At 39.5% G+C, this 12,596-nt stretch overlaps 1 protein-coding gene across 1 annotated transcript in view; it reads right to left on the minus strand.

Moving 5' to 3' along the window:
- Positions 1 to 12,596, minus strand: part of LOC136864142 (RING finger and SPRY domain-containing protein 1) — a 330,976-nt gene that overhangs the window by 61,504 nt on the left and 256,876 nt on the right. The window lies entirely within an intron of this gene.

Raw genomic sequence — 12,596 nt, forward strand, 5'->3', positions numbered from 1 at the left:
GGATTTTGGGGTATGCTTTAGCTATGGGAGGCCTCGGGTTCATAAATGCTAATTTGCAAATATCTTGGTCGTTGAGAAGAACGTTTGTATTTTTGAGGATTATCTTATGATTTTTTTGGATTCTGTTAGTAGGGTCCTTCTTACAGATTTTAAATGTCATTTGAAAAGAATTGCTGGGGTTTGGTTATGTATTCAACTTTGTTTATAATAACGATTGTATTTCCTTTGTCAGCTTTGGTTATTAATAAATTATTGTTTTTGATCTTATTTTTGAACTCTTTCAGCTTTTATTGTTGAATGTGCTTTTGTCATTATTTTTGAGGCTGTTAATATAATTCGGTAATCTTTTTTATTACTTCATATCTGATTTCATTTTGGCAATCGGCAGGAAGTTTGTTAATAGCTGATTCTGTTTCTGTAAGATCTATGAGATTATTGAATTTTGATATGTGTGTGTGTCCAATTATGTTTAGGTCTCTTGCTCAATATGTTTATTTCTGATTCATTGAAGGTAGTATTGGATAGAATCTTAATAGGGGGGTGAAATTCTTTTTTTTTTCCTCAGGATGTTGATTGGTTGATTATTTCTGGAGAGTTGAATTGGTACTTCTTACCTGTTTTTATTGTGTCTGAAACTGTTTGAGTTTATTCAATTTCTCATTAAGAGTGTTTTGTTTTTAGGTTATGATATGTTCGAGGTTTTGATGCGTTAGTCGCTGGAAATCGTCCCAGTAGGCCTAAGTTACTAGAGGCTTCTAGGTGAGTTTCAAACGACTGGAACAAGCAACCATGGCTGCAGGCAGTGACACCAACCGCACGGAACAACTGGGCGTTCTGCACTCCGGCTTCCGTAAATTTCAGGCATCTATAAGTGCTGAGTTTGTATCCATCAAGCAAGAACTCTCAGTACTTCAGCTGAGAGCTAACAAGCAAGACGATATACTGGACGCTCAAGAGCTATACTGCAGGAGGAATTGCCTTCTTTTTCACGGTGTTAGTTAGTGTCCTAATGAGGATACAGCTGTAAAGGTTCTAAACTCTGTGAATGAGAAACAGAACATAGAACTGACGATGGCCAGCATTGACAAGTGTCACAGACTTGGAGGTCATAGGAGGACAGTGGCAGACGCAGTGGCTAATGTGAAAAGACCCATAATAATGAAATTTGTTAAGTACCATGAGCGTGAAGCAGTGTGGCGTGCTAAATGGACTCTAATGGGTACTGTTAACAACAGAGTCTCTTACTCAGACAAGGAAGGAGATGCTACACAAAGGCACGGAATGTGTGGGCAGGCGAGCTTGGTCACAAGATGGTTGTGTCATTTTGATGGACAGTGGTGGTAAAAATATTTTGTAAATACACCTGCTGAACTAGATTCTGTTTTACAAAGACTTGGTGCAGAGATGAACTTATTAGTCCACAATGGCTGTATTATATTGTAGTAATCCTCATTCATTCATTCATTCATTCGTTCTTCGAATGAAGATACCTACGACTGTACTGCATTCAGAGTCATGATGTTCACTCAATATGGTGACGTTACACTTACTGAACAGTTACTATCACTTGCAATAACTAGGTGTGTGTGTCTGAATGCAAGTGTAAGTTTGCGATACATCTATAGAGATACGAAGGTAAGAAGCATGCTTTCTCTCCTGGCTAATGCCTTTACTACAGAGTACCGTTATGTCTCTCCCTAAGTGTGGCCTTCAGCTAGACAGCAGGCCTGCTCCTTCCCCTTTCCCACCCTCCCAGGACTTGCTCCCTTCCCTCCCATCGCTTTTTAACATGCTAGAGAATGTATTTATGACTAAACCCCATTCTTTGAACTGCATTCATACAAATTCACAATCTGTCCCAGCCCATATCGACGAGCTTAGAGCTCTACTTCAAGACAGCAACGTGCATATTGTTGGAGTGAGTGAATCTTGGTTGAGAAAGTCGATTCCTAGTATCATGGTTGATATAAACGGATATCGTCTATACAGGTATGACAGAGTTGACAGGAGAGGAGTAGCTTTATACGGTAGAGACGATATCAGCTGTATTATTAGTTTACACATCTGGCCACTCCGCTGAGCCGAGACCTGAGTTCATGTTCGCGGAGGCAAATATTTCCCCAGTAAAGGTATTAATTGGTGTTGTCTACAGGCCCCCTAGAGTAGCGCATATGACTGACTTTGAAGACATTCTGCGTCGGCTATTGCCAACGTATGAACAGGTATTCATATTCGGGGACGTCACTACTGACCTATTACAGCAGACAAGTGAAACGAAGCACCTGCTAAACATATTCCAGTCATGTAACATAACAGTACTGCCACTACAACCGACTAACCAAACTATCGGAACCATCATCTCACACCCTTCTTGATTTAATGGTTACGAATAATCCTCATAAAATTTTGTCTAATGGTCAGATTCCTGTTCCATGCATCTCTAAGCATGACTTGATATAACTGTCATATTCTCTTAAAGTACCAAAATATAAAACAAAATATATCACTTACAGGGACATTAAACATCTAAATATGTATGACTTTAGACTGGATACTTCTAATTCTCTCTGAGAAGTCATAATTGACATATTCATAAGAAACTACAAAAGTTCAATTCCCTCTTACTTGTTCTTCTCGATAAGCATGTTACGAAACATAGAGTTAAAGTATCTAGACCTCGCTCCCCATGGCTATCTGATGTCCCATCGAGATTCGTTACATCGGCTATATAGACGAACCAGCTCTGCTGATGTACTTGAACAGTATCGGTCTCTACGCAACAAAATTAAAGTAGTGATCCGAAATAAGAAATTCTTTCACTGCCAACAACTACCCAATAATAATTTGAATTCACGAAACACATGGCGAGAGCTTCGTTCCATGGGAACAGGGAAACTTGAATCTAACCATTTTAATCCAGATATAACACTTGGTGACTTAAATAAACACTTCTCTGGCATTAAAATTAAGCACCAACCATAGATTTTAACTCATACAATTAATAAATTACTGCCTAAACCTCCGCCAAATAGACCAATGTTAAAATTCCATACTGTCAACAAAACTGAGGTGAAGCGTAAAATACTCTCGATCAAGTCAAATGCACTGGAGTTGATGATCTCCCCATCATCATCATTAAATGTATTCTAGATATTATTTGCCCAGTAATTACTCACATATATAATTTCTGCCTCAGTTCTGAAACATATCCAAGAATATGGAAAGATGCAATCATAAATCGGGTACCAGAAAAGTCTCCAGCTGTTTCCCTATCAGACTATCGACCGGTGTGTATACTTTCATCTCTCTCCAAACCCATCGGCAACCAACCGAGTAACTCAACAAATATTCCTTGTTTGACCCATTACAGTCAGGCTTTAAAAAGGTACACAGCACGGCTGCTGTTCTATGGAAGGTTACAGATGACATTAGATACGCAATGAGTGAACAGGTCACATTACTTACTCTTCTTGATTTCAGTAGTGCATTTGACACTGTAAACATAGCCATACTGCTGGCCAAATTAAATTCCCTTCATCTAAATCAGACCGCTTTTCAACTCTTTAGCTCTTACCTCACAAACCGCAGACGAGACGTTATAAATAACATTCTCAATGGGCAATGATACATACAGGAGTACCCCAAGGTTCTGTACTTGGACCATTGTTTTTATTTTGTACATACACGACACAGCATCTCGATTGTAATATTGCAATTATCAAATAGCCTATATGCAGATGACCTCCAAATATACGAGTACTATCACACAAAACTGAGAGATATCCGTACAGTAACTGAGAGAAAATTTATCATTACAAGCTTGTGAAAACTCTATATAAATAAATCCCTCCAAGACAAAAGCTATTACAGTTGGACAATCGAAATTAATAAACACAACAAAGACCTTAGACATCCCTTCACTCACTCCATCTGGTATCAAAATTCTATATGAAAGTTTGGTAAATAATCTAGGTGTTGTTATAAATGAAAACCTAAATTGAAATGAACAAGTCACATTTATCTGTAACAGAGTACATGCCTCACTCCATCCTCTGAAATACCACAATAACATTTTATCATTAAATATTATAGTCCGCTTGTAAAAACATTAGCTCTCTCTTTAACCTATTATTGTGATACTGCATAGATGCAGCAAAAGAACAAATTAGAAAGATACAAAGGACCATGAATCCCTGCATCAGATTTATATTTTCGTTATGCTACGACACTCATGTCGCACCTTGTTACAAGCTACTTTCCCTCCTGAAATTTGAATAACTCGGATATTTTCCTGCAGCCATGTTGGTGTTCAGACTGCTAATTGAGAGAGAACTCCCTAGTATCTGTCAACAAACTTTACATACTTTCCCCTTTTCACCAGCTCTGCTACTACACTTGCCATTCCCTTTAGCAGGTCAGCTGCCTATAATCGCTCATTTATTGCGACGGGAACTAGATTATGGAACTCTGTTCCAAATAACATCCGCAGCAGTAACTCACTAGAGTCATTCAAGTCTTCCTACAGAAAGTACCTCTTAGATGCATAAATCAAAGGTGTGAATCTTGATGAGTGAATGTGTGTGCGTGTGTGTATAATTTAGTTTTCTTTAAATTAATTTAAACTTATTTTTCATTAAATTTCATTTAGCAGTTTGACAAATGATATGTATATAATGGTATAATTATTACGTTGCATTTATTTTGAATTTATGTTGCCAATTAGTTTCTTTTAAAATGCAGGGTGAACATAAAATGCCGCACTTGAAGTCGGCATGCGATTCCTCATCCCACTGCAAGACAAAAGTTTTATAGCCAAATCGCATCTGGTGCTGTTGGAAAACAAGTCGAACACGAGAAGCTGGCAACACTGTCACATCCAGCAGCACATCGGAATCAAATACGGTAGAGATAATACGCGACACTGAGCGAGATATCGAGGGACAGCTATTGGAGCTCACTCTAGCGGATGGACCTGAACAGTACTGATTCTCTCATAAGAGCACGTTTATTTTTGTGTGAAGTTTTTGGTGTTATTTATGCGTTTTCAGTGAGTTGACATAAATAAATAGTAGTGTGTGTCATTCCTTGATGTCTCCTCTCAATACGAGGGGAAAGGTATGTGCTGTGTTTGGCTGCAGTAATTACGAAGTAGAGAAAAATGCGCGGTCGTTCTTCAAATTCCCTCGTGACAAGAACATGTAAGTAATATTGTGTTTGCATATATATTCTTCCAGTGACAGAGATTTTTATAGTACTTCATAATCTTCTGACCTGCTCGACCCATATTTTAACTGGCATAAAATGTAATATGCATATTTTATTCTATAGTGCAGCAGTTAACCTTCAATACCGATGTGTTGTTGTAGGTGTGATCTGTGGGTTTTGAAATGTCACAGAAGCGATTTGGATAAGGTGTACAAGAAAGAAGGGACGTTACGCTTATATAAGAATTATAAGATCTGTTCAGTAATTGCTCATTTGATGCCAGTACATTGCTTCTACTGAAATCAGATTTAGAAAATATACAGTCTCCCTTGTATATACCCCCACTAACTGTAAACTGTGCCTTTTCAGAAAACTGTGAAGACATTCCCAATGATTTAATTAAGGAATATGCATATGTGTGTGGCTGGTTGTGTTCCAAGTTACACAATTTGGAATGTCGTAATGTGTTGTCAAGCACCGAACAAAACATGGGTGACTTGAGAAATGTACACATTTTGTTGAAGCAATATGATGCAAATTTGCTTTACCCTAATGCAATAGCAAGTATTGCTTATAGGGAAATTTTGAATGTTTTTGAGGCTAATTTTATACATTTTCTTTCTGTTAGTAGGCTTCATGTTAAGAGGAAAATTGTCTAGATTTTAATTGTTAATTCACTGCATCGTGTGTGTAAGGAATGTGCTGATATTTTTATTGACAAGTGTCTTAATGTGATGATAAAATGTTTTTAAAATGAGAAAAAAGACAAATCCAACCGTAAAAGTTCAGGCAGGAATGCTAAAGCTAAAAAAGTAATGCATAAATGAAAGATCAAGCCATTTCACAGCAGCCCATTTCATATCTTGTTTATGTGTCTAATTTCAGTCTTTGAATAATAACCTTTTAAATAATTCTTCATTCATTTATCCAGAATTGCTTTAGCAACTTCGAAGTTAATATCTCAATGACTCTTTCTAGACGTAATTTATTTATCCATTTCCGTATATACATTTCCATTGATATTTGAATTTAGCGCGATTTGTTCAGGTCAAGTCACTAGGAGCGCCACCGTCGAATTGTCTCCCATTTTAGCAAGGCGAAATCCGTAAGTGTCGCGTATTATCTATACTGTATTTGTCGGAATGTAGTAGAGAAACGTGCATATCCCGCTCTACCGTACCCGCCGTCGCAGCTCAATGAGTAGACGGCTGGGTTATCAAACCCACATGCACCATGGAGCTACGACTCGAATCTACGTCAGGTTTTTTTTTTTTGTGTGTATGGGACGTCAGGTCCCCAGTTCCCGTCGTGTAACTGTTTGTAAGCATGACATCCTGTTGTCACATGACAATAGTCGAACACATGACAGTGTGATCCATTCAACTGAATACATGAGTCGACTAACCTGGCAGTGCCATAACTGGTCCTGTCAAGTGCATGTAGGGCGGCTTCCTGATAGAGTACACAAACGGCGAATACGTTGATATGCTTTTAGTGTTGGGTGCATCCGATAACCAAGTTTCCGCTGCTGCTCGTGAGTATACAGCACAGTACCCTCGAAGGCGCCATCCCGATAAGAATGTTTTTCGTCACCTTGAGCAACGCCTGCGGGAAACCGGTAATCTTCGTCCACAAGTAGTGGGCAGAGGTCGTCCAAGGACTAGATATTATCCACCAACAGAGGACGACATTCTTGAAGCCGTTCATCAATCACCGCGGCGAAGTACGGTACCCGTGATATTACAAGGCAGTTCTAGGTATCTCAAACACTGGTTGTTGACGTGTTGCACGACGAAAAACTGCATCCATATCATTACACGTTAACTCAACACCAGCGGCCAGAAGACCGCATTCAACGAGTACAGTTCTATGAAGTGCTTTTTGCAACAAGTTGAAGATAACGAACATTTTATAAATAATGCGATATGGAGTGACGAGTGTAGCTTCACTCGGGAAAGTATTTTCAACCAACACAACAGCCATTATTGGTCTGACCACAACCCATATGTTACCCGTGAACGTGGCTTTCAGGCGCGCTTTGGCATAAACCTGTGGGCTGGAATCGTGGGAGGAGTGCTTTTAGGCCCTTACCTATTGCCGGAAAAGTTGAATACGCCCCGCTGTCGTATGTTTCTGGGCAGTACTTTGCCTGATGCGTTAGAAAACGTTCCACTTGGTGTTCGGCGACAGCTATGGTTTCAGCATGATGGTGCACCGCCACACTTTGGAATGACTGTGCGTAACTGGTTAAATTAAGCGTTTCAGGGAAATGGATTGGTTGTGGAGGTCCAATGTTCTGGTCTCCACGTTCCCCGGACCTTAATCCACTAGACTTTTATTTGTGGGGACACCAAAAGGAACATGTTTATAGTACTCCACCTATGGATGTACAAGACCTAATAGCTCGCGTGCATGCTGCATCTGCAATGGTGGATGCAGGTATGTTGCGTAGGGTCTGGCAAAGTATGTTCCAGCGAGTGGCGAAGTGTTTGCAAATGCAAGGTGGTCGCTTTGAACATCTGCTGTGAAGTGAACGTTGCTCGTAAGTGTACGTACCGGCTCTGTGAAGATAAGACTGGACATCACACGTACAGTATGGAATTATTGTGTGCAGCATAATGGACAATCCAGTGTAGCCTACCTACTGTACTGTATTGTGTTTCCCTGTATCGCACTGGATAGAGACGATCAATCACTACTGATCTGCATTTAGGGCAGTCGCCCAGGAGGCAGATTCCCTATGTGTTGTTTTCCTAGCCTTTTCTTAAATGATCGCAAAGTAATTGGAAAATTATTGAACATTTCCCTTGGTAAGTTATTCCAATCCCTAACTCCCCTTCCTATAAACGAATATTTGCCCCAATTTGTCCTCCTGATTTCCAACTTTATCTTCATATTGTGATCTTTCCTACCTTTAAAGACATCACTCAAACTTATTCGTCTACTGATGTCCTCCCATGCCATCTCTCCACTGACAGGTCGGAACATAACACTTAATTGACCAGCTCGTCCCCTTTCTTTCAAGTCTTCCCAACCCAAACTTTGCAATATTTTTGTAACGCTACTCTTTTGTCGGAAATCACCCAGAACAAATCGAGCTGCTTTTCTTTGGATTTTTTCCAGTTCTTGAATCAAGTAATCTTGGTGAGGATCCCATACAATGGAACCATACTCTAGGTGGGATCTTACCAGAGACTTATATGCCCTCTCCTTTACATCCTTGCTACAACCCCTAAATACCCTAATAACCATGTGCAGAGATCTGTACCCTTTATTAACAATCATATTTATGTGATTACCCCAATGAAGGTCTTTTCTTCTGTTAACACCTAGCTGCCATTTCTTGATGGATACAGTACTTTTGTATCCATCTCTTGGCATAGGCCAGAGTAAAGTGTAGCTTTCACCGAAGTCCCAGTCTCATCCATGGATGTGACAATATGGAAGTTGCTGGGATATGGGTGGTACCAAGTAATGGCATTCAGAGCACGACTAGTGCATCTGAGTGTTATGAAAGGTGTTGCTCATAGGGTCAGTCGTGCTGCAATAGCACTTTCTGACCCAGTGAGGAAAGCAATGGCAAACTACCTCACTCCTCGTCTTGCCTTGTACACCTCATTTTGGTGCTGCCATTGGTTTTTGCGGTTTCCTTATAACCGCATAACCTGTAGTGGTGCTATTTGAGGATCCAACCAGCCTCTGGGCTGATGACCTAAGACAGACAGACTTACAATGATCCCCAAAAGGAACTCTCACCCCATCAACACAGTAATTAAAACTGAGAGGACTTTTCGTATTTGTGAAACTCACAACCTGACTTTTAACTCTGTTTATCATCATACCATTGCCCACCGTCTATCTCACAACACTATCGAGGGCACCCTGCAGCCGCTCACAATCTTGTAATTTATTTATTACTCTGTACAAAATAACATCATCTGCAAACAGCCTTATCTCTGATTCTACTTCTTTACACGTATCATTGATATATATAAGAGAACATAAAGGTCCCATAATACTGCCTTGAGGAATTCCCCTCTTAATTATTACAGGGTCAGATAAAGCTTCGCCTACTCTAATTCTCTGAGTTCTATTTTCTAGAAATATAGCAACCAATTCAGTCACTCTTTTTTCTAACCCAATAGCACTCATTTTTGCCAGTAGTAAATAAATAAATAAATAAATTATAAATAAATAAATAAATAAATAAATAAATAAATAAATAATAAATAAATAAATAAATAATAAATAAATAATACAGTCCATTTGGCCTCCTGAATCCAGGATATCTGCTATATCTTGCTGAAATCTTGCTGAAATCCTACAAGCTGAGCTTCAGTGGAATAACATTTCCTAAACCCAACCTGCCTTCTCTCAAACCAGTTATTAATTTCACAAACATGTCTAATATAATCAGAAAGAATGATTTCCCAAAGCTCACATGCAATGCATGTCAAACTGACTGGCCTGTAATTTTCAGCTTTATGTCTATCACCTTTTCCTTTATACAGAGGGGCTACTATAGCAACTCTCCATTCATGTGGTATAGCTCCTTCAACCAAACAATAATCAAGTAAGTATTTCAGATATGGTACTATATCCCAACCCATTGCCTTTAGTATATTCCCAGAAATCTTATCAATTCCAACTGCTTTTCTAGTTTTCAACTTTTGTATCTTACTGCAAATGTCATTGTTATCATAGGTAAATTGTAATACTTCTTTAGTATTACTCACATCCCCTATCTGGACATTATCCTTGTAACCAACAATCTTTACATAATGCTGACTGAATACTTCTGACTTTTGAAGATCCTTGCATATACACTCCCCTTGTTCATTAATGATTCCTGGAATGTCCTTCTTTGAACCTGTTTCTGCCTTAAAGTACCTATACATACCCTTCCATTTTTCACTGAAATTTGAATGACCACCAATTATGCTTGCCATCATGTTATCCTTAGCTGACTTCTTTGCTAGATTCAATTTCCTAGTAAGTTCCTTCAATTTCTCCTTACTTCCATAACCATTTCTAACTCAATTTCGTTCCAACCTGCACCTCCTTCTTAGTCTCGTTACTTCTCTGTTATAATATAGTGGATCTTTACCATTCCTTACCACCTTTAAAGGTACAAACCTATTTTCACATTCCTCAACAACTGCTTTAAACCCATCCCAGAGTCTGTTTACATTTTTATTTACCATTTTCCAGTGATCATAGTTACTTTTTAAAAATTCCTTCATGCCTGTTTTATTAGCCATATGGTACTGCCTAATAGTCTTAATTTTAATACCTTCCTTTCTTTCACATTTATTTTTAACTACGACAAAAACAGCTTCATGATCACTAATACCATCTATTACTTCAGTTTCTCTATAGAGCTCATCTGGTTTTATCAGCACTACATCCAAAATATTCTTCCCTCTAGTTGGTTCCATCACTTTCTGAATTAGGTGCACTTCCCATTAACTTATTTGCCATTTGTTGTTCCACGATGTTACTGTATCCACTATTATGTTCTACATATTGGCTTTATTTGTGCCATGTTTGAAACAAAGTGGTCGTTTACGTCTGTAAGAAGTTCATTTTATAATACCAATATAATGGTCCGTTATTGGACATTATAAATTTTCCAGCTAACTCATTCTTGGTTGCCTGCGTTTCGCCCTCGTGTGCTAAGTTAGGCTCGTCAGTTGGGACTTAGCACACCACCCAAGACGCAAGGCTAGTGCATACCGTGGAGGCCACTGCATAGGCTACTTGAAGCCACCAGCAGTGCCAATGCACTGAGAGAGCTATGTCTCATTTTCAAAAATTGATGCCTGCCTGGCCATCAAATGGTGTAGATATTGATTCCCATATTGATTGGTTCTGGAAGGGAAAGGAGAAGCACAAACGTCGCATCCATGGTGTGGGATTCGCTGTGAAGACTAAACTGGTTATGGATCACCAACTTAATCCCACTGCAATCAGCGAAAGACTTATGACTTTCCGCATTCCACTTTCAGGAGGTACTTTTATGACGTTCATATCAGCCTATGCTCCAACCTTAGATGCTGATGATGATGATGTAATGGATGAGTTCTACAATCAGCTCAGCACAACCATCACCAAGGTACCATCTGTAGACAAGCTCTTACTCCTTGGCTATTTCAATGCTAGAGTTGGGAGAAATAATTGGCTATGGAAAAATGTGATGGGTAAGCAAGGAGTTGGCAATTGTAATGCATATGGACTATTGCTTCTTGGTCTATGTGCAAAACATGAACTCTCCATCACCAACACTCAGTTTCGACTGCCTAAAACTTCAAGACCACGTGGATGCATCCTCGATCCAAGCATTGGCACATTCATTCTTGATTATGTCACTACATGGGAATGTGATAAGGACATACTTATTACCAGAACAGCAAGAAATATTGATGATTGTTGGACTGATAACTCCTTATTTGTCAACTCAGAATCTCCATTAGCCCTAAACCACCTAGGCATCTTCAAATACTGACCACAAGAAAGTTTAACATGTTTAAACTTCTGGATGAATCCTTGCCTTGCACAGAAGATCAGATCAGTTGTGCCTCTGGAAGTTTGAAACCCACAATGGGACTCTGGCAGGACTCTCTCAGAGATAACCTGGAGGCGGTTAAGCAGAATTCTTGCGAGAATTTTATCTACAATAGATAGTAGCGATATACCGCGATAGTTGCCACAAACACTGCGATCACCTTTCTTGAAGACTGTGATGAAAGTGGCATTTTTTAGTTCGCTCGGTACTTATCTGACTTCCCAAATTTTGAGGATGAGAGTGAAAATCTTCATTTTGAATGATTGAATATGGTCAATGTACACCTAACAGTTAACCCAGTCAGCACAAATGACGTTCAGCAAGAATTGGCCACTTTGCAGAAGACAATCACCAAGTCAGCAGAGGAAACCATTGGTTTCGTAAAGCAGAAGAGACAAGACTGGTTTGACGACAACAATGAGGAAATTTTCTGTCTCATCAACGCAAGCCTATCTATCCCATCTTGAAGATCTATCCTCCAACATGAAGAAAGCTCATTTTTTAGAACTCAAAAGAACATTTCGAAGATACACTGACTGACAGAGCAAATGCAACACCAAGAAGGAGTGGTCAGAACTTTATGCCAATTGCAGGGTAGACTGACGTCACTGAGGTATGCTCATGATGTGAAATGCGCCGCTGTGCTACGCACGTAGCGAACGATAAATGGGACACGGCGTTGGCGAATGGCCCACTTCGTACCGTGATTTCTCAGCCGACAGTCATTGTAGAACGTGTTGTCGTGTGCCACAGGACACGTGTATAGCTAAGAATGCCAGGCCGCCCTCAACGGAGGCATTTCCAGCAGACAGACGACTTTACGAGG

The sequence above is a fragment of the Anabrus simplex genome, chromosome 2 (assembly GCF_040414725.1).
Source record: "Anabrus simplex isolate iqAnaSimp1 chromosome 2, ASM4041472v1, whole genome shotgun sequence".
Classification (NCBI taxonomy): domain Eukaryota; kingdom Metazoa; phylum Arthropoda; class Insecta; order Orthoptera; family Tettigoniidae; genus Anabrus; species Anabrus simplex.